The following is a 23080-nucleotide window of genomic DNA, read 5'->3' as shown; positions in this document are numbered from 1 at the left end:
ATGTAGTAAGAACTCAATAAATACTCTCTCTGATTATTATAACCAGGGCTAGGGCATTGAGATTATAAATAGGTATCTGAGTTTTGGCATTGTTCAGGAAATCTATTACACATAAATTAATCCTAAATTGCCCAGAAAGATGATAGGCTGAAAAACCTTCAAGTACTCTGATTAGCTTTTTAAAATTCCTCCAAAGAGTACTTGAAGCCGTGCTGGGCATGAGTGGAGGGAGTGGAGATCAGGGTCTGAAAAGAAGAGAGCCTCTGGCGCAAACCCCACTCTTTCAATTGCAACTCCTGAATGACTATCCTAAGACAAAAAGCCAACTGAACATGGACCAGCTCTCACAAAACATGACTGAATAGGATATTCTATCAGGTCAAGTTTGTCAATGGATGGTTAGAAACTTCATATCTTTACTGATTTTTCCATCAGTTTGTTTTTAAAGTTACAAAGGAAAGTTCATCAAAATACATGTGTAAATTTTATATTTGGTAAACTTTTGTTATTTTATAATTTTGTATTTAAAAATAATTTCAAATTTTCAAAAAAGTTAAAATTGTACAAAACTCTCATACCTCTCTTACTCATATTCTCCAATTATTATTTTGTCACATTTTATCATTTGTCTGTATTTATAAACATATTATTTTAAGAACTTGACAGTAAGCTATAGGTGTGATGCCCAGAATATAATGAACTAGTAAAAATGAATAAGAAAAGTTGGAAATTTCCAGCTTTTTAGAATGGGCAGAAGACTTGAACAAGCACTTTCAATATAGGAGATAAAAATAACTAATAAGCACATGAAAAGGTACACAACATAATTATCCCCCAGGGCATATAAACAAAAACCATTGTGAAATTCCACTAATCCTCATCAAAAAGGATAAAATGACTGAGGATGTGGAGTAATTTACATTGCTTATGGGAGCATAAATTCAGAGTCAATTTTAAAGTTCCATTTGGAAGTATCTTTGAATACAGAGCTAAACATGCCTTCCCTATGACTCAGTAATTCCACTCCTGAGCACATACCTAATAGAGATGAGTGTTTATATCCACCAAAAATGTATACAAAGATGTTTATAACAGCTTTATTCATAATATCTCACACTGGAAACTATAAATTTATATGGGCAATAGAAAAGATTAATTTTGGTACAGTCATGCAGTGGAATACTATCAAATAATTTAAAATAGATGAACTACTGCTACAAATAACCATATAGATCAATCTCAAACAGTGATGTTTTAGTAAACAAAGCCAGGCGGCACTGTTGCAAAAAATAAAAGACTAATAAACAAATAGAAGAGAATGAAGACCTCATAGATAGACCCATGTGGAAATCGAATATACAATGATGTTAAGTCCAAAAATCATCAAGGAAGGGAAAATAGTTTATTAAATAATGTTCAAGTAAAGTGGGTTTACTACATAGAGAAAAATAAAGCTGGATTCCTACCTAACATGAAAGAAGAAGGTAAACTCTAAATGAATTAAATATCTAAAAGTTACAAGAGAACAATGGCACAATTGAATAAAACATAGAACATCTTTCTGACCTAGAGTGAGGAGCTTCTAAAGCACAAACCATAATAATAATTTTGATAAATTTGATTTCATAAAAATCTGGTAATTGTCTTCAACGAAGGACATCATAGACAAAACTAAAAGACAGATGAGAGAATCGACGAGATATTTGCACTGTTTAAAACCAAAAAGAAATAAAAATCTAATATCAGGAATTTACAATAAACTTCTAAAAACCAATAAAAGAGGAAGAAACCTCCAAAAGAAAAACAGAGCAGAGGTAATAAAAAGGGAATTTATTAAAAAGTAACTTCATTGGGCTACAAGAATATAAAGCAATACTCAAATTCATCAGTAATCAAAGGTATGCAAATTAGAGCAACAAAGATATATCTAATAGGCCTGCAGATATTCAGAAGTCAGATACTGTAAAGTGTTGACAAAAAAGTAGAATATAACACTCATTTACAGTTGGGAAAGATGTAGAGAAGTGTAGCCACCCTGGAAAGGAATCTGGCAATTATTTGGTCCCTTTATACTTGCTTATTCTGTTATAGTCACTACTGTTAAAGATAGAGCCAAAAACATTGTGTTGCAGACATATGTGGTACACTCCTTCGAAATGTTTGTTGTTCTGTTGTTTGTATTGGTGAGATGTTGTGTAATTTGGATATTACTTTACTCACCGGGAGAGAAGATGAATGAAAGTGTGACAGATGTATACCAAAGGAGATCCCACAGCAGTTAGAAAGAGATTAGATACACACATGCAACTTGAATGATCTTAAAGACAGAGGTGGGTGGAAAAGGGAGAAACAAAGAGGCATATAGCAAAATATCATTTATGTAAATTAAGAATACAGGCACAAAAATGTCATTTTTCAAAAACAAAATAAAAGTATTGCATACCTTAGAATGGTTACAGGGTCAGTAGGAATCAAGTTTGGGTATAAATTAAGCAAAAAAAAAAAAACAGTAAATAAATAAATAACAAGAGAGGGGCTTTGAAATGACTTTGAATGCATAGCAATGTGTCATATACTGAGAAATATTATTCACTCATTCCTCTGCATCTGATAAACAAATAACAACAACAAATAATAACAACAACAACAAAGAGAAATTAAGATTGCATGGTATTTGTATGGAAATATAAAGTCAGAAAAGGAACAGACTACAGGAAACAAAAATAGACTGAATCCAGCAGAAGTTTAGTATCTTGTATAAAACAGATTTAAAATCACTGAGACATTTTCCCATAAGTGGTACTAACAGAGCATTTTAGGAAAACATCTAAGGTGGATTTCTATCTTACTGATTACATCAAAACAAATTTTAGATGTATAAAGAGGTAAATGAAGCCATATATGTAAGTAACCTAGGAAAATCTTAGAAGAAAAAAATGGGTGGTTTTTAAACAGCATAACTTTTAAAAACAGCAGCCTTTCAAATATTAACAAAAAATCAGAAGGGTAAAGACTTCTTGATTTGCTTAGATTAAATTATAAAATACACATGTGACGCAAAAATACATACAGAAAGTCATCTGGAAAAATACAAAGCAACTTATTTCCAAGGTAAAATCAAAGAGCTATTTTTTTCATGTTATTCAAGGATTTTTCAAAGCAGTAAAAGAAAGTTGAACAGCCCAATTTTAAAAAAATAAACAAAGAAAATTACCAGTCACTTCACAGAAAACAGAAATGAAAATGACCAATAAACATAGAATATTATATGCATCCTCAAGTATAAAGTATCACATAATTTAACAATGAGATACCATTTTTACATAAAAGATTAGTGAAATTAAAGAGTTTGAAGACATCAAATGTTAGTAAAGATAAAACTAAATAGAAACTGTCTTTGATGGGAGTGTAAATCAATGCAACCTTTTAATAGGGAAGTTGGCAATATCTATTGATATTTAAAAGAAATATATCTTTAGACCAGAAATCAAGCCTCAAGAAACTTTTCCTTCATGTATATCTGACCAGGGCACAAGCATGCATTTTTAAAGACGTTCGCTGTGGCACTGTTTTAATGTCTAAAGATTTAAAATAACCTTCATTAGTCCATTTACATTGCTATAAAAGAATACCTGAGGCTGGGTAATTTATAAAGAAAATAAATTTGTTTTGGCTCACGGTTCTGCAGGCTGTACAGGAAGCATGGCACCAGCATCTATCTGCTCCTGGTGAGGGCTTCAGAAAGCTTCCACTAAAGGCAGGAGAGGGAGAAAGCATGTCATAAAGTGAGACAAGGAGCAAGAGAGAGTGGGGAGGCAACGTCAACTCAGAGTGAGAACTCACGCATTATGCGGAGGAGGGCACCAAGCTATTCATGAGGAATCAGCCTCCACGATTCAAACATCTCCCATCAGGCCCCATCTCCAATAATTGGGGATTACATTTCAACATGTGATTTGGAGGGGACAAAACAGCCAGACCACATCATAACACCAGTGTCCATTAATATAGATTAATAGACACTTGGGTAATATTATGGACTATAGCTCAATTATTTTAATGAGTTAGGTTTATATGTGCTATGAAACCAAAAATAAGCTGCAAATAATGTATGAGCCAAGCTACAAAACCAACAAAACAAGAAGATTCAAATTAATAACATCTACTTAATGTGATTAGTGATGTTTTGCTGAAACTAAATTGCCATTTGAAATATGATTGAGGGATTGACTTCAGACCATTTTTTTCAACCTCACATGGCTATACTACCATCTAACTCAGGTCTTCCACCATTTTTCTTTTACATCTTTTGGCCTTTAGAGCAGTGGTCCCCAACCTTTTTGGCACCAGGGACTGGTTTTGCGAAAGGCAATTTTTCTACAATGAACTGGTGGGGATGGTTTCAGGATGACTCAAGTGCATTATATTTGTTGTGTACTTTATATTATTATTACATTGTAAAATATAATTAAATAATTATACAACTCACCATAATGTAAAATCAGTGGGAGCCCTGAGGTTGTTTTCCTGCAACTAGACAGTCCTATCTGGGTGTTATGGGAGACAGTGACAGAGCATTAGGTATTAGATTCTCATAAGGAGCATGCAACCTAGATCCCTCACATGTGCAGTTCACAATAGGGCTCACGCTTCTATGAGAATCTAATGCCGCCACTGATCTGACAAGAGCCCGAGCTCAGGTGGTTATGTGAGCGATGGGGAGTAGCTGTAAATACAGATGAAGCTTTGCTTGCTCAACTCCTGCTGTGCAGCCCAGTTCCTAACAGGCCAGGAATTGGTACCAGTCCATGGCCCATGGATTGGGGACCCCTGCTTTAGAGGATATGGATGTACTATTTAGATATAAAATTTGCCTTTGTTTTGATGTTATTAGCTAGAGAGAATTATAAGAATAATTCCATTTTGATGAGGCCAAACCAAGTTCTTGATTTAATGGCTTAACAAACTGAAGTCTCATTCTACAAAACTGTCCTTTGATGTGAATTATCCCCTCAAAAGAAAAGCTCTAACTTTATGTCCAGTAAAAGCATGCAACTTTATTATAATCAACACATTTAAAGCCTTCATTGTCATGTTGATATTAGGACGGTGCTAACCAAATTATACTCCACTATGTAAGGTGGTCACACAGCACTCAAACAATCGTGAACTAAAATGAAAGCACAAGGCCTGAAATCAAGTTGGATTAGTCAATTAGAAAGTCAGCATCCAGGTGATCCAAAACCTGATCATTTTCATTTTTATTTAATTACCATATAAAGAAAGACACAAGTTTGAAAACTTATGAACCCCTGAGAATATATCTGTTGATGCCATTTTAAATGACAATGGTGTAAGGTTTGGAAGAAGGGTAAGTATGATTTAGAAACTTTAGTCTGTGGTTTCAAACATAATGCAAAGTGCCCCCCCCAAGGTGTCTCAGAGGATGGAAAAAGGTAATAAAGTTGAGGGTTTTAAAAGCTCCAGGGAATGCCCTGTTGACATAATTCTCAGGACCTCACTTTTAATTATTTTCTCAAGGGAAAATACGTTGTTCAGAAGTGGAACCTAGGTAAATTAGAATTTGTACCTTGAGTAAAGTAAAAAGGCTTGGAATGAAGTCAGACTCCTAGGATGACTCTAGCACAGGCCTTGGGAGGAATTGCTCAGGAGCCACCCTACAAACAGACTGTCCTTGAAGTGTGGATCTGCAGACACAGAAGTTGCTCCCTTCCATACTAGATCCTTGGTTCCTTCACCAGTGACTTCATAGTGCTGCTCCTGTTTTGTCTCTGCCCTCAGGTGAGAGAGAAGAAGCCACTGATAGGCCTCAAACTGTAGGATTCTGCAATACTGACTGGGGGTTGGAAGCGGGCAAGGTATTGGGAAGGTGAACTTTGTTATTTTATCTCTTACACATCAATTTTTCCCTTGCTGGATTCCCAGAGACAATTCAATTCCCACTCTTCTCCTCCAGAATCCCAGCCTGAAAACCCTCCTCCAGATCTTCTCCTTCATGAATAAGACTGTTTTCAGAGAGATCACAGAGGCTGTACCCTCCTACATTACTTTCCTCTTACTGTTGAAAAGTACCTCTGCCTGATTCTCCTCTGCCCTTGGCTGTCAGCCCTTCGGTCTTCATTGCCTCCCTCAGTTTGCATTTGTTCCACCATCTTCCCTAGTGGATGGCCCACTAAATAGGCAAAGAGCTGGAAGACACTAGGAGTCATGCTTTCAGAAGCTTCATCAAGAGCTTGGTCATGCCCTGGGTCTAAGAGATATGAAAGAACCAAGATTGCATGAATACGCTGTTGTAAGAATGCTGGCACTGCTGGCTCCAATCCCCTGGTGATCTAAGGCACATAGAGGAGAGTAGGTCCAACTACAATCAGTGCTGCCCTCCCAGCATGGGTAAGGATACCCACTACAGGTGCCATCACACATATACGCAATACGCAAATATGCTTCCCATACAAGTCAGACAGAATAAGTTCCCACGTGACTCAGCCTTGGTCAGTATCCAGTTGGCTCAGTACTTCCTCTGATACTGTTTATTATGTGGAAGATTTGGTAGCCATGGGGATGCATAAAAAGAATATAAAATAATTGTGTGAGAGTATCTTGAATATCTGCATGTTCTATGAGATATTAAGTTTGTAAAGCTGAGAGGAAGTCCATGTGGCTTGGGATGTGTGTGTGTGTGTGTGTGTGTGTGTGTGTGACAAGGAAGAATTCCCTTGTGTGCAGCTCTGTGCCTGTGTGAGACTCTTAAGATATCCGGCAAGGACATATTAATTAAAATGTTGTTAGGGCCTCAGAGAGATAACAGATTCATTGCTTGTCCTTTCAGTTTGGGGAAACAACCTGCCTTCCGTATCTCTTCCTGTACTCCCTTTCCTCTTTCTGCCTTCTCTCTACATCTCTGAATTCCTGACTTCTGTGTTCAGCTTCCCCTCCCTGATTTCTTCTAAAGTCTATTCTCTTTATTCTATTTTTACCAGTTATTTTTTCTTCTTCATTTTCTCTCTGCATTAGATAAAGAGATACTTCTGTTGAATTAATTGGGAAAGTTTACAAAGTTACATGAAATCTTCAGAGTGTGAAAGTATAATTATCTCTGGTCTTCCTTGGAATATGAATGAGACTAAATTTCATCTTAGTCCTTTTGATTTACTTGACTCCTTTCCGTTTTGAGATTAAGCTACATTCTTTCCAATCCACATATACACACACATCCTGTCTTTGAGATATAGATAACCATCCCCTATATACTCTACCTGAATTCTAAGTTTTTATTGTGTTTTAAGAATTATTAATGTGGTAAAGATTTTTTTTAACAGTCATCTCTCGCACACACACTCATTCTCTTTCTCTATACACACACACGAACACACACACACACACACACACACGCACCATATATATATAAATCATACCCATACATGCAATTTTGTAACCTACTTTTTAAATTCAACAGTATGTTAAACATCTTTCCATGGAAAATACATACCTACTTAAATTTTTAATGACATAAATTTATCATATTATCATCATAATAATAACCATCAACATTGCAGTCATTTCTTTACTGCAGTTTCCAGGCATAATGCAAATTTTCCACTAAGTTCTTAATTTAGTCTTTACATCTATATTATGAAGTTGTGGTTTTACGTTCGTTTTACAAATTAGGAAACAGACAAAAAGGAGTTAAAGTGTCTAAAGTTACAGAGCTAGGAAATGGGGAACAAAGATTCAACCAGGTATGTGTGATTAAGACATCTGCACTCTTACCCACTTCTCTATACTGTATAGGTTCTATTATATAGGAAAACTATAATTTATTTAACCCAACACTTATTATTTGACTGTGGGTTGATTTAGTCTGGAAATAATTCTGTGTGTGAGTATCCTCTGAAACAAAGCTTTGTGCATACCTGTAATTATTTCCAAAATATAAAGTCCTGAAACCTGAGCTGTTCACGAAAAAAGAAAAGTTCATTTTATAATTTTTAAATATCTTCAAGTTGACTCGCAGAGAGATTTTATAAATGTACATGCCTACATTTTTCATATCTGTTTGTTCTACTCTCAAAAATATAGTGGGTGATTTCAACCTATTTCATCTTTTCTAAAATGATGAGAAAGAAACAGTAACTACTTGTTTTATTTTACATTTCTCTGATTCTGAGTGAGGATGAACATTCTTTACAAAGTTAGCTTTTTGGATATTTGAATTTCTTTTATGAATTGCTCATTAACATTTCTTTTTCCATCCTTTCCATTGAGAAGTTCTTCGTATTCTTGATTTTTAAAAGCTCTTTGATGTGGTAGTTTTTCTATTAGTTACTTGCGTTTTACATATATGTGTTCTTTAACCATTCATTTAAAATAGTTGTATAATAAAATATACCAATCTTAAGTTAATGGTTATGGTTTTCATGATGTCCTTAGAAGGTCCTTTCCCACTCAAAGATTACAGAAAATAATTTAATCTTTACATCCATATTATGAAGTTGTGGTTTTACTTTCATTTTACAAATGGTTTTCATGATGTCCTTAGAAGGTCCTTGCACACTCAAAGATTACAGCAAATATTCACCTATTATTTCTCCTAGCAATATTAGGGGGTGTTTTTATTTTGTTTTGTTTTATATTGAGATATTTAATCCATCTAGATTTTGGAGAAGAACTGATGTGAGAATACTTTCCTTCTCAACAGATAAACAGACATTCTAACACCATTTTAAATAATACACCCTTCTATTGATTTAGATGATATCTTTATCATTTGTTCCCCTATATACTTGAGTTTGAGTCATTTCTCTATTTTATTCCATTGAGGCATCAATATCCACACTAGTACAATGCATATAAATTATCCTAATGGTAAATCATAATATTGGATAGGTTAAATCTCCCCACCCTCCCCATGACCACAATTCTTTTTCATATTTTTCAGATTTTTTCTCTGAATATTTTTACATGTATTCATCTGGGTAAACTTTAAAATTATTTTGTTAAGTTTCCCATCAGAGATTGTTTATTGGCTTTGATTATAACTGCAGTTATTTTTTAGATAATTACTGGGGAATATTTCTCAAAATATGATTTATGGAATACTCATATCAAAATCACCAAATGGACTTGTTAAAAGGCAAATTTAATTGTTCAACCATAAACCTACTGAGATTCTCTAGAACTCAGGAACTTTTATTTTTAACAACCTCTCACAAAGAGAATTATTAGGGACATTAATATATGAGAATCAATAATTTGTTAATGATATCTTTATAATATTTAAATCTTACATCTAAAAATTAGGTTTATTTACCTATTTATGCATGTTGACTTTTCCTGCATTCCTTCTGAACATATTCACGTTAAATTCACACCTACACATTTTGGCAAAATATCTATATCTATATATAGATATTTTTTTGAGACAGAATCTCACTCTACCACCCAGGCTGGAGTGCGTTGGTGTGCTCTCAGCTCACTGTAACCTCTGCCTCCCGGGTTCAAGTGATTTTTCTGCCTCAGCCTCCTGAGTAGCTGGGACTACAGGCGTGTGCCACCACGTGCAGCTAATTTTTGTAGAGACAGAGTTTCACCATATTGGCTGGGCTGGGCTCGAACTCCTGACCTCGTGATCCACCTGCCTCAGCCTCCCAAAGTGCTGAGATTACAGGCGTGAGCCACTGTGCCTGGCCATTAATTATATATTTTTAAAATTAATTTTATAATTAGTTCTGATTAATATATAAGAAAACCATGCACATAGTTACATATATATAACTTACCTGTTTACAGATTTTTTATTCTAATCAGTTTTCAGAGTATATTAAAATTTACAAACAGAAAATCAACCTACAAGTAGTGATAAATTTACCCTCTCCTTTCCAATAATTATACCTGTCGTTTCTAGTTTATATTTCTAATTTTTATTTCATTAGCTAACTCTTGGCAAACAGACACCTTTTTTGTAACTCAGAATTTAATGTGAATATTTCTAGTATTTCACCATTAAGCATGATGCTAGCATTTTGTTTCAAATATCTATTATTATACAAAAGAAGAAATACTCAGATTTCTTCTTTAAAAAGTATACTTAAGTTCCTGTTTGACTCAAAGTACTTATCAAGAATGAAATATGAACTTTATCAAGTATCTTTTGAGGCATTTACTAAGATATTTTTCCCATTCTAATCTATTAATATGAAGAATTGTTTTAATAAATTTACTAATGTTGGCCTAAATGAGCACTTATGGTAAAAGCTCACTTGATCACAATGCTTTATTTCAATGGAATACTGTTGTTATCTATACACTTTCATTTTATTTTGACTTTACATCTATTTTATATGTATTCATTTAATGTCAACTTCATTAAAAAATTGACTTTCTTTTTTCTCTACAAATGAAGTAAATGAAATAGTAATCACCATTCCTTAAAAGTTCAAAAGAATTCTGAATTTGTTAAAATGTTATTTTTATTATAATGCAGTTTAAAATATTTTACAATTTCACTTGATTTCCTCTTTGACTTATGTGTTATTTAGAATTGTATTGATTAATTTCCAAATGCTTGAGGATTTTCTAGATATTCTTTTGTTATTGGTTTATAATGTAATTCTGTCATGGTCAGGGAAATATGCCCTATGTAATTTCAGTCCTGTGTTATTGAGACTTGATTTACTGCCTAGCATATATAGTCTAACTTTGGTGAACATTCCCTTTGCATTTGAAAACAATACATATGCCGTACTTATTGGGCAGAGTAATCTATAAACGTCCTTTAGGCCAAGTTGGTTGTTCATGTTGTTCAAGTCTTCTGTATCCCCATGGATTTTCTATTTGTTCTGTCAGGAAGACTGTTGAAATCTTCAAATATTTCTCGTTTTTTTTGCTAATTATCCTTTCAGTTACATCAATTTTTCTTTGTACATTTTGAAGTTTCATTGAGTGCATTCATATTAAGCATGGTTTTGTCTTCGTGGTGAATGACACTTTTATCATTATGAAATGTCTTTCTTTGTTTCTGGTAATACTTCACATTCATATATTCCAGTTTTTCTATGACTAGTGTTTTTGTGGTATATTCTTTTTCATCCTTTTATTTTCACACAACTGTTTTTATGTTTAAAAATGAATCCCTTGCAGACAAAACGTTGTCTTCTTTTTTGTCCAATCTGACAATCACTGCCTTTAATTAGAATGTTTAGTCCATTTATTTATTTATTTATTTATTTATTTATTTATTTATTTATTTATTGAGATGGAGTCTCTCTCTGTCACCCAGGCTGGAGTGCAGTGGCAGGATCTTGGCTCACTGCAAGTTCTGCCTACTGGATTCACGCCATTCTCCTGCCTCAGCCTCTCCAGTAGCTGGATCTACAGGCGCCTGCCATCATGCCCAGCTAACTTTTTGTATTTTTTTTTTCTTTAGTAGAGATGGCGTTTCACTGTGTTAGCCAGGATGATCTAGATCTCCTGACCTCGTGATCCACCCGCCTCGGCCTCCCAAAGTGCTGGGATTACAGGCCTGAGCCACCGTGCCCAGCTGCCCATTTATTTTTCATATAATTATGGATACAATTTAAGTCTACCATCTTACTTGCTTTGTAATATTCCTATCTATTCTTTGTTCTTTTATCCTCCTTTCTTGCTTTCTTCTTGAGTACTTAAACATTATTCCATTTTTAGTTTTATTTTTAACTATAACTCTTATTTTATATTTTAATGGTTATTCCAGGGGTTACATTATGTATCCTTGACTCATCACGATCCTCTCTTACTGCCTACCCTCTCTGAGGTATCACCTTAGTGCCAGGGGTTTTCAATGAAGGTTCTTTACTCTGGCAGAGTGAAATTCCAAAATCTTGTAGGCTTCCATGAGCCCCCTGGCAGTTGCTGTTTTGGCACCTGGCAGTTCTATCCTGTGTATGTACAGCTTAATATTCAGCCAAGACTCAGAGAGATTCTTGAAGTCCCTATCTGCAGCTTCTTCCATTCTGCTATTCACTTCCATAATTCAAACTATCAGTTATGGATCTCCATCTCATCAGTTCAGCAAGGGTCTCATGCTCTCCTTAGGTTCCCACTCCATGGACCACAGTCCTGAAAGTGTCTCCAGGCATAAAGCTAGTGTGATCATAGGACTTACCCTGTTTGTTTCCTTGCTATATGGCATTATTTTCTGAGTTGGCTGTTTGTTGTTCAAGGTCTGAAAATAGCTGTTTCACATATTTTGTTTTATATTTGCTTTCTGCAAGAGGGCTAGTCCTATAACAGTTACTTTATCAAGACTTCTCATCAAGCAGAAGTAAAGAAGTGACTTTAGAGCATCCTCAATTAGGTGCTACTACATTTTCCCATTTTTATTTTTTTCTTATATTGGTAATATAGGGCTTTTTAAAGTATCAACACATTAGAAAAGAATAAAAGTAACCTACCCAGAATTACAATACCCAGGGTCAACCACTCTCAACATTTTGGAAATTTTTTTCTTCCAGTCTTTTCTGTGCATTTTGAAAACATATATTAGCATTGGTCTCTAAGACAACAGCAAAACCACTTTTGGTAAGTACCAATGGGAGGTGATTCTCATTATTATTGATAATTATATTAATAATCATTATCTGTAGGATCCAAAGGAAATAGTAGTGATCATATAGACCTAGACAACCAGGGAAGGGGAAAAAGAAAATGACAGGTCCCAACTATTCTGGAGGCTGAGGTAGAAGGTTGGCTTGACCCCAGGAGTTTGAGGCTGTTGTGAGCTACAATAGCACTGCTGCACTCCAGCCTGGGTGACAGAGCAAGACCCTGCCTCCAAAAAAAATAAAATAAAAAGAAAAGAAAGAAAGAGAAAAAGAAAAGGAAAAAAAGGAAATGACAGACATTACTCTGGGACTAACAGTGATATGTTCCTAAGAACACGTAAGTTATTCTCTGTGGAATTTCAGAAATAATTGCAGGAGAAGAAGTGGTTCTTTGAATAGGCTGTTTCACTAATTTTGATAACTCCAATTATAACTAGATAAATAGATACTGTGCCCTTATATTGTTGATATTTTGCCCATATTGTGTCATTTTGCAGCTACATATATTTGAAAACATGCTGTAAGTAAATTTTTGAGACTAAATTTTGAGTATGGGGCAGATTTTTCCCTGCTACATTCTATTCAGAACTGGGTCAAAACACATGAATATTTAAGACTTTTACTGTAATTGGCAAAATTACTTTCCAGAAAGAGTAATACAAATTTTCCTAACCACTTGCTTTTGCAAATGTGTCCTGTTTTTGTACCTTCATTATACAGCTAATTAATTCTATACTTGTTAATTGTGTAATTTGGGGACAGTAACTTAACCTTTCTGTGCCTCAGTTTCCTTATCTACAAGACAAAATTCATAGTATTTTAATTTACCTCATAATGTTATTGGGAAGATATAATAATATAAAACCCTAAAATTAATGCTGTTATGGGTTCAATGCTTAATGAATATACTAGTTATTTTTTGTTAAGGTTTTGGTGTTAAAATCTTAGATAATTACCCAAGTGAAAATTTATCTTTCATTGTTTTAATTATTGGGTTATAATAATATTGAATATTTTTATTATATTTAGTAGCTATTTGTATTTCTTCTTCGTAAATAGTCTGTTCATATCCTTGGCCCATTATTTCTTGGACTTCACAATTTGTATATAGCTTTATACAAACTCTTAATGTAATCAGGTCATTTAATTTGACTTCTTTTCCTATTTGGATGCCTTTCATTTTTTTCTCTTCTAGTATCATGTTGAATATGAGTGGTGAGAGTGGGTATCCTTATCTTGTTCCAGTTCTCAATCAGAATGGTTCCAGCTTTTGCCCATTCAGTAAGATGGTGGCTGTGGGTTTGTTACAGATATACCATCTTTCACCAGTCAGAATGGCTTTCATCAAAAAGTCAAGAAATAACAGGTGATTGGGAGGCTGCAGAAAAAAGGGAACACTAATACGCTGTTAGTAGAAGGTAAATTAGTGCAGTCACTGTGGAAAGCAGTTTGGGGACTTCTCAAGGAACTAAGAATTAAAGTAATATTTGACCCAACAATCCCATTGCTGTATATACACCCAAAGGAAAATAAATCATTCCACCAAAAAGACACACACAATTATATGTTCATCACAGCACTATTCACAATAAAAAAAGACATGGAATCAACCCAGGTGCCCATCAGTGGTGGACTGGATAAAGAAAATGTGGAACATATACACAATGGAATATTATGCAGCCATGAAAAAGAATGAAATCATGTTCTTCACAGCAACATGAATGCAGCTCAAAGCCATTATCCTAAGCGAACTAATACAGGAACAGAAAACCAAATACCACATGTTCTTACTTGTAAGTGGGAGCTAAACATTGGGTACACATTGACATAAAGATGGGAACAACAGACACTGGGGACGACTAGAGTGGAGAGAGTGAGGGGGGTAAACGGCTGAAAAACTACTTCTTGGATACTATGCTTACTACTTGGGTGGCAGATTGATTTGTACACCAAACCTTAGCATTTGTACTCCAAACTTTGTAACGAACCTGCACATGTACCTTAATTCTAAAATAAAAGTTGAAGAAAAATAAAATTATTAAAATTTTTTTTCTGACGTCTCCCTCCAACATTTTTCTCAGTTTGTGGCTTATCTTATGATACTATTATCTCACAGAAGTCTTTCCATTTGTGTGGCAAATTCTGCACATAGTTTTCTCCATGGCTTCTTAGAAAGTATTTGTGTTTTTCAAGTCTGGTCCTATCCAAGTATCACAACAATTTTAACTATTTTTTTCTTTTTGTATTGCTTTAATTTTAATATCTTATTTCTTAATCCAAATAGTTTGGCCTTTAGTGTAGTATAGCTAAGGCTTTACTTTTAAACCCAGCAAAAGTCTGTTGCTTCTTAATAGGTCAAATTAAGTTTGATTCCTCTGATTAAAACAATTAAAATATCTGTAACAGTCTTTAATACGGGGTTCATTAGATCCTAGAGCATTTCAGCTTGTGAAAAGGTACCAGAGGAAATAATACTTCCTAGTTCTTCATGTTCTCTCCTGAAAACCCCCCAAAATTTTATATAATCACCTCAAATTTCGTGTAAGCACAGACTATCAGAGTAAAAAGGGAATTCAATAGTAAAATAATCCAACCACATATCTGAGGCTTAAATTATTCCATAATATTGCTATCAAATAATTGTTCAGCATTTGCCTAACCAGGAATGATACAGCTCCTTACTCGGTTGGGCCACTCTCTTTCATATAAAGGTAGTTTTTACTATTATAGAGATCTTCCTCATGATAAGTCAAAATAAATTTTCTGGTATCTTCAACCTAGTTTCTCTAGTTTTAGTCCTAGAGCAATTGTCATTATTCTTCAATACTAGAACACACTGAGGTCAATTTCTGTATTTGCCCAAATTCAATTGTCTCTGCCAACTGTCCACTAGTTTCTTTACAATTTCTTTATCTAATATGCTTTGGTACTCTGTATTATCTTGGTCATCCTCTTTTGAATGAGCCCAATTTACCTAATGAGTATTTCTTTAAAAAACAAAAGAGAAATTAGAATTTGGGGTGACCCCTCCATAGGCTTCAATACCTGCACACCATGTCACATTGTGGCCCAACTTCTCTAAAATAGTCAATTCCAGAGTCTACTTCAGTTCCTCATAAACCCATAATACAAATAAACTGGCTGGTAGCCTCTTCGCTCTTTCACTTAAAACTTCTAAGTGGGCAAAGGACATGAACAGACACTTCTCAAAAGAAGACATTTATGCAACCAGAAAACACATGAAGAAATGCTCATCATCACTGGCCATCAGAGAAATGCAAATCAAAACCACAGTGAGATACCATCTCACACCAGTTAGAATGGCCATCATTAAAAAATCAGGAAACAACAGGTGCTGGAGAGGATGTGGAGAAATAGGAACACTTTTACACTGTTGGTGGGACTGTAAACTAGTTCAACCATTGTGGAAGTCAGTGTGGCGATTCCTCAGGGATCTAGAACTAGAAATACCATTTGACCCAGCCATCCCATTACTGGGTATATACCCAAAGGACTATAAATCATGCTGCTATAAAGACACATGCACACGTATGTTTATTGCGGCACTATTCACAATAGCAAAGACTTGGAACCAACCCAAATGTCCAACAACTATAGACTGGATTAAGAAAATGTGGCACATATACACCATGGAATACTATGCAGCCATAAAAAATGATGAGTTCGTGTCCTTTGTAGGGACATGGATGAAACTGGAAAACATCATTCTCAGTAAACTATCGCAAGGACAAAAAACCAAACACCGCATGTTCTCACTCATAGGTGGGAATTGAGGGGGGGGGGGGACAGCATTAGGAGATATACCTAATGCTAAATGACGAGCTAATGGGTGTAGGAAATCAACATGGCACATGGATACATATGTAACAAACCTGCACATTGTGCACATGTACCCTAAAACCTAAAGTATAATTAAAAAAAAAAAAAAAAAAAAACTTCTAACATTCACATATTTAGAGGAGATTCTAAGTCACATGTTTAGAGGTGGTTTTCCATGGTAACTATTCTACAGCCATCATGCACATGGGGTCCAGAAACCACAGACCTCAGATTGACTGTGTAGAAGTCCCCTCCAGTGGAGAGCTATTCAATAGCTGTACTTATTTTTTTCTTCTTTAATTCATGTATACATGCGTCCATTTTAAAACCAGCTATTGATCTCTTATTTCATTTTATCTTATCCAACTCTGAGTGTATTTGATATACTCAGAGTAATGACTGAGGCAATGTATATTAATACACATTTTTTTACTATCTTTTTAAAATTTACTGGAACTGTACCACAATAGGCAAACTTTAATCTGGGGTATGATAATCACTGAAGACCTTCATTCAAATGATATGTGTTAGTTGAGGTGATATAGAGAAGGATAGGAAATTTTTAGTTGAATTTGGTAACTTTGGCTGCTGGTTATTATCTAGATGAGATCTATTTCAGTGAACAGAGGAAAAACAGGAAAATGTAAACAGACATTTGGAGATGTTTACCATGAGGGAGAAGGAGGAAATGAGGTATGGTTAGGAAAGTGGGATTGTGGGGATTTTATTCATTTTATTTTATTTTAGATGCTTAGGCTACTCCCCCACCCATTCCTTGCAGATTCTAGCCCCTGACTCACTGCCACTCTCCTGAAGATACTGCTCCTGTGTTATAGTTGTTGGTTATTTTAATTTTCCCATAGAATTAAATATTCAAATAGTTTGCATTCTGAGATTCCTTAATCCTCGCTTCTCCAATGATTTCAGCTACTCATTCCCATGGTCATATCTTAAATATTGGCATTAATGATAACTGCCATCCCCGCTGACCAAATTTCAAACACACTCCTGAGTAAAATAAAATGATTGCTATTTTAAAGCACTAAATTTTGAAATGGTCTGTATGCAGCGATGGATTACTGACACACTGAGAATTATGTTCCCACTCATTCCACCAAAATCGATGCCAATGGGGCTTCTTCACAAAGGTGTCTGCATGAAACCACTACATGCTAGGGAGGGAAGGGGAAAATAAAGACACAAAAAAAATTCTAATGAAAACATATTTAATACATACACCTAGAAATCATCATAATGATGACGTATCAGTCAGGGCTTTTAGTTTCAAGTAACAGAAACTAAGCATGATTTAAACTAAAAGTAAAAATATTGAAATAATATTCGAGTCATGTAGCCAGAACCACAGATCAAAATTGTACGACAGAATTGGTTCTATGAGGACAAGACTTCCATTCAGCACTAGAAGCATGATTTACCTGCCAACACCATCAGGACAGGACACTGCTGCCGGAGCTGCTGATTCTGGAAACTGAATATTGCTGCATCCATTGCCACTGTCGGAAAGAAAAAAAAAATGTCTTCTGACAAACACAACCTGAGCCAGGTGATCAAATTGAACACCAACAATGATAAGTCATGTTGATAGTATGTACCTGTGATATGATATAATAAAAATGGTACTCTATCTCTGTGACCTTCATCTCCAGTCTAATCATAGAAAAAACATCAGAAAACTCCCAATAGAGGGAGATCATACAAAATACTTGACCAGTACTCCTCAACACTGCCAAGGTTATGAAACACAAGGAAAGTATCAGAAACCGTCACAGTCCAGAAGAGCCTAAAGAGACATGACAACTAAATGTAATGTGATATTCCAGATGGGATCATGCATCAGAGAAAAGAAAAAAGATAAAAACAAAACAAATAAACAAACTAAAGAAGTCTGGTCCTTACCAGCCTGGACAACATGGCAAAAATCCATCTCTACAGAAAATACAAAAAAAAAAAAAAAATTAGCCAGGCATGGTGGCAAGCACCTGTAGTTCCAGCTACTTGGGAAGCTGAGATGGGAGAATCACATGAGCTCAGAGAGGTCCAGACTGCAGTGAGCTGTCACACTACTGCACTCCAGCCTGGCAGCCTGGGTGACAGAGTGAGACCCAGTCAAAAAAAGAAGAAAGAAAGAAAAGAAGCAAGCAAGCAAGAGAAAAAGAAAGAAAGAAAGAAGAAAGAAAGAAAGAAAAAAGAAAAAAGCAAAGAAAAAAGCAAAGAAAATAAAGAAGAAATCTGAATAAAGTATTGTGGACTTAATGTATCAATGTTATTTTATTTTTTATTTTTATATTTTATTTTTATTTTCTTAGTTGTAACAAATATACCATAATAATGTAAGAGGGTAATAACAGGGAAAACTAGTTGTGGAGTAAAAGGTAACTGTATATTACCTTCTCAATTTTTCCAAAACTGTAAACCCAAAACTGCTCTAAAAAATTAAGTCTATTTAAAAATAAATAAAAGAAACTATATGGTGTGTCCTTGCTTTTTTGTGTCACCAGCTGTTCAAAGTTGCCATCTTGTTTTACCTTAGTCCACTCCTGGCCTAGATATAAAGCTCTCTCTGGTTTAAGTTCTTTCACTCTGCTCCTACAGCACTGTCTACATGCCCCTAGGCAAGCACTAATCATATTATCATGTACTTAATGCCACCGAGCATTCTCTCCTTTGTGACACACACATCCCTTCCCTCTGTGTCTCCACACCCACCAGATTTCCTCCTACCTCTCAGGCTGATCCTCCTCTCTCTTTTTTGCAGGTCCGCCTTCCTGACTCAACCAATGGTGTTGGTGTTCCCTGGGCCAATCCCAGCCCATTTCCTTCTATTCTATTTTCTCTCTTCCTCTCCGCCCCTCTCTCTGCAATCCTATTCCAATGGATAGCATCAATCACCATCTACCCAGATTGACCCAAATTTTACAGGTCTAGTCCCAGACATCTCTAAATTCCCAAATGCCTACATCCAAATGCCTAATTGACAATGCTTCTCAGATGCCACAAAGTACCTCAGTCTTAACAAGCCAAAACTGAACGAACTGCAAGACCTCTCACTTCCATACAAAACTGAATGAATGAATCTGTGAACCAATAAACCAATAAAGACCATGTAAGAGACAGACAATGTCTTGTCGAAATTGTCATTGTTTTTTGATTCCAGACAAATGGGGTGTGGGGAACAGAAAGGCGATTTGGACTAGTTTTCCCGGACGGGATGAGGAAGCGCCGGAAGTACGACGCTCATTTCTTTTTTTTTTTTTTTTTTTTTTGAAACGGAGTCTTGCTCTGTCACCCAGGCTGGAGTGCAGTGGCGCAATCTCGGCTCACTGCAAGCTCCGCCTCCCGGGTTCACGCCATTCTCCTGCCTCAGCCTCTCCGAGTAGCTGGGACTACAGGCGCCCGCCACCACGCCCGGCTAATTTTTTTTTGCATTTTTTAGTAGAGACGGGGTTTCACCGTGGTCTCGATCTCCTGACCTCGTGATCCGCCCGCCTCGGCCTCCCAAAGTGTGAGCGTGAGCCACCGCGCCCGCACCAGAAGCGCATCGTGGGTCCATTCGCGCCAGTTCCAAGTGTGCGGAGTGGGCGGGGCCTGCAGAAAGGGACGCGGCTTGAGAAGGCCTGGTCTACCTTAGCGATCCGGGTCGCGGGGGCTCCTGGGGGTTCCTTCCACAGCTGGTGCGCGTGCGCAAGAGTGCGTCGAGGTTGTTCCGTGGCAATTTATGAAACTCGGAGCCGGCAGTGAGTTGAGGGTTCGGCGAGGTCAGGGGTTCCTAGTTGCAACGTGATTACCAACGCCAGCTCCCTTCACTGTACAAGATAGCGATTCCGCGGCTCTTCTCAGAACTGGCGCTTGTGAGTGACTGAACGGGCCCCTGGAGAGGAGCGGCGCTCACAGGTATCATCCTCGTCAGCGGGCGGTGGGTACGCGGGGTCTTGGAATTGGGAATCACGCTTGAGGGCGTCCATGCGGAACGTGCAGCTCACCTCAGCTTGCTTGCAGTTACCCAGTTTCCACGCTGCCCTCCAAGCTCTGTGCCGGAAAACCTGAAGGAGGGCGCGAGCTGACGGAAGGGATGGAAACGTGGGCTGCGGAAGTCAGACAAGCGTTGAGAGCAGTGACAGAGGGCTAGGGGGTGGGCGGCGGGACGGCTGGGGTCAGGATCCAGCTCCGCTAAAGCAAGGATTTAACCACACTCCTGTCGCCTCTTCCATTCTGTAATAGGGGCAGTCTCCAGACGCGCAAAGTGGTTAGTATGTTATGATCAGCTGGTTTGGGAATGGCTGGTATTGATGCCTTATGGAAAAACCAAGTGTGACTGGATCAATCAACTGGGAAAGACAATGGAGTTTTAATTAATTCATATTGCCTTGTTTTCCCAGTCATTCCTGGCCACCTCCCTAAAACATTAAAACCTCCAAGTATCGTACTTATTTTAAAATAATTCTTTCTCCATTTAACATAAATGACTTACATTCAGTCACTTATTTGCAAACTGTTTGCTGTTCCTCTTTATCTGAGCTAATCTCGCCAGATGGTTCTTACCTCAAGCAGCTATCCTACCTACAACCTGTTTGATTAGAAATAACCCTCTTCACAGTACCTTTTTTCCATGATTAGCAGCTGTTCAAGTTCCTTGCGGCCATAAAACCGTAGAACTGGTGCCACCTGGTTGTATTAGTCTACCCCTCCACTTCGACTTCAGGTCCGTCCGTCACAGTGGTACTACTGGCTCCGTGTCTTAATCCTGAATCCCACCTTTATATCAGAGGCGTCTATTCAGTACTTTAGAGTTTAACCATTATATTTCTTGGCTTTGTATATTCCAGTGTTCATCACTTACCATTTAAGCTACTTGCAGTCACGTCACACCTTGGATCTCTATCAAAACTATCCCACCTCGGAAATCTTACTTACATGCAGCATGCCATCCTGAACGTCTCTCCCCGTCCTAGCTCTGTAACTGTTTACAGTGAGTAATTCATTAATTTGTGTTTTTCACCTACAAACCTCCCAGTATATTTGTTGCTTTTTTTATTTCCTGAGTTGGATATTTAATGCATCTCATTCTTGTTTAATTATATGTAAGGCTTTTCCATTGCCTATCAGGAGCTTCAACTGTGCTCTTTAGATTTTGACGTACAATGTTTTTACTGTTTTTAGATACTTTGCAGTTGTACTTTTGATTCTCTTTTATCTTTTTTTTTAGAAGCAAACATTTGAATTTTAAAGTAGGTGAAATTGTTTTTTCTATGTGGTGTTAATTTCTGGTTTTGCATTCTAGTAATAAATGTGGTTTCCACCAATCTTGTTTACCATTTATCAAGGATTTTCTATTTGGTAGCCTAATAAGTTGCTTTTGTAAACATTCCCATAGGTGCTTGAATAGAAACTACATTTTATCTAGTTTTATTTATCTATTAGGCTAAGCATATTATTTATATCCACTATACTATTACTTTTTTGACTTTATCTGTCAAAGTCTAAGAAAGTTACCTAATATCCCAGTTCTGTTGTATCACTGTTGACTTCATTTCTTGTTTTCTGAGAATTTTGCCAAAAATGTTTCAAGTATGTTGTACATTTAATGACAGTTATATTTCATTATGAGTTATAATCATTTAGTTTCCTCTAATGTATTTGTGCTTTTAATTCATTATAATTTTAATTCACTAAATTCTTGAATATTTTTTGTTTGCCTGGTATTTTTAAAAATTCTTTTACATTCAGTTTTGGAGTTCTCATTTCGGATGTCTTTTGAGTTTTATGTAGTTTGAGTTTAAATTTTTACCTGGTACATTTATTGTTACAATTACCATCTTTGTTATTTTTACTTTTTAGCATAAAGCCTTTTCTGTTTTGTCTTTGACATACGGCCTGTGAGCTTTTATTTTTTCTTTCTCCATTTATGTTACTTTCAAAGTATCTGGGCCCATAGTTCATTTTTTTGTTGGACTCAATTATACTACTTCAGGACTTTTCCACCAGTCATATTTAAGAGATCTCTTGGCCGGTGGCTCAAAAGTGGAGCTAATGAGGCTAGATCAGGAGGGTCGTGGATGTCAACAGTTGTGGCAGGTTTTCAGTCTGTTGTATTAACAGTGGGCCTTGGCAGATGCGAATGAGGAGAAAGATGGACTTTTGTTACGAGTTTGGGGAGATGTCAGGGAGTACTCCAGAGGGATTCATTACAGGAAGCGCTTGTTTCAGGGCAACTGGAAGCAATTTTCTATCCAGTGAGACCCAGGAATAGCCCATGAAAGGCACCATTACCCTTTTCCTCCCCTGGCCACGACAACCTAGATGGGATCTTTCAAGCCAGAAGGCACCTGCCTCTGTGGCTTTCTACTTGCTGTGGGAAATCCTTTGGGGAGCTTGCATTCACAGAGAAAAAAAATTTCTAAATAAATTGGATAAAGTTACGGGAAAATACAGAAGATAGTACAACAGAGTGTCCATATATCCTTCCACTAATTTTTCCTATTAGTAACATTTTATATTAGTATAGAACATTTGTTACAATTAATAATACTACATTAACTAAAGTCCATGCTTTATTCAAGTTTAATTTTTACCTAATGTCTCTTTTACTGATCTAGAATCCATCCAGTATACCACATTAC

General features: G+C 36.3%; 1 protein-coding gene and 1 long non-coding RNA gene across 3 annotated transcripts in view; one reads left to right on the top strand and one right to left on the bottom strand.

Moving 5' to 3' along the window:
• Positions 1 to 633: 633 nt before the first annotated feature.
• Positions 634 to 20161, bottom strand: LOC131384559 (uncharacterized). The gene is made up of 3 exons (XR_009215533.1): positions 20087 to 20161; positions 17879 to 17956; positions 634 to 3751 (listed from the first exon to the last, which is right to left on the bottom strand). It is a non-coding gene; the product is annotated as an uncharacterized LOC131384559 (long non-coding RNA).
• The window catches only part of ZNF215 (zinc finger protein 215), a 32237-nt gene continuing 29080 nt past the window's right edge, over positions 19924 to 23080 (top strand). For both annotated transcript variants that reach the window (XM_032166716.2, XM_032166714.2), the window contains exons 1-2: positions 19924 to 20354; positions 21287 to 21429. The gene's annotated coding sequence lies outside the window, so the exon portion shown is untranslated. The remainder of the gene's footprint in view (positions 20355 to 21286; positions 21430 to 23080) is intronic.

The sequence above is a fragment of the Hylobates moloch genome, unplaced genomic scaffold, assembly GCF_009828535.3.
Source record: "Hylobates moloch isolate HMO894 unplaced genomic scaffold, HMol_V3 SCAFFOLD_11, whole genome shotgun sequence".
Lineage (NCBI taxonomy): Eukaryota > Metazoa > Chordata > Mammalia > Primates > Hylobatidae > Hylobates > Hylobates moloch.
Note: the sequence above shows the minus strand (reverse complement) of the source record. Positions and strands in the feature narration are given on the sequence as shown.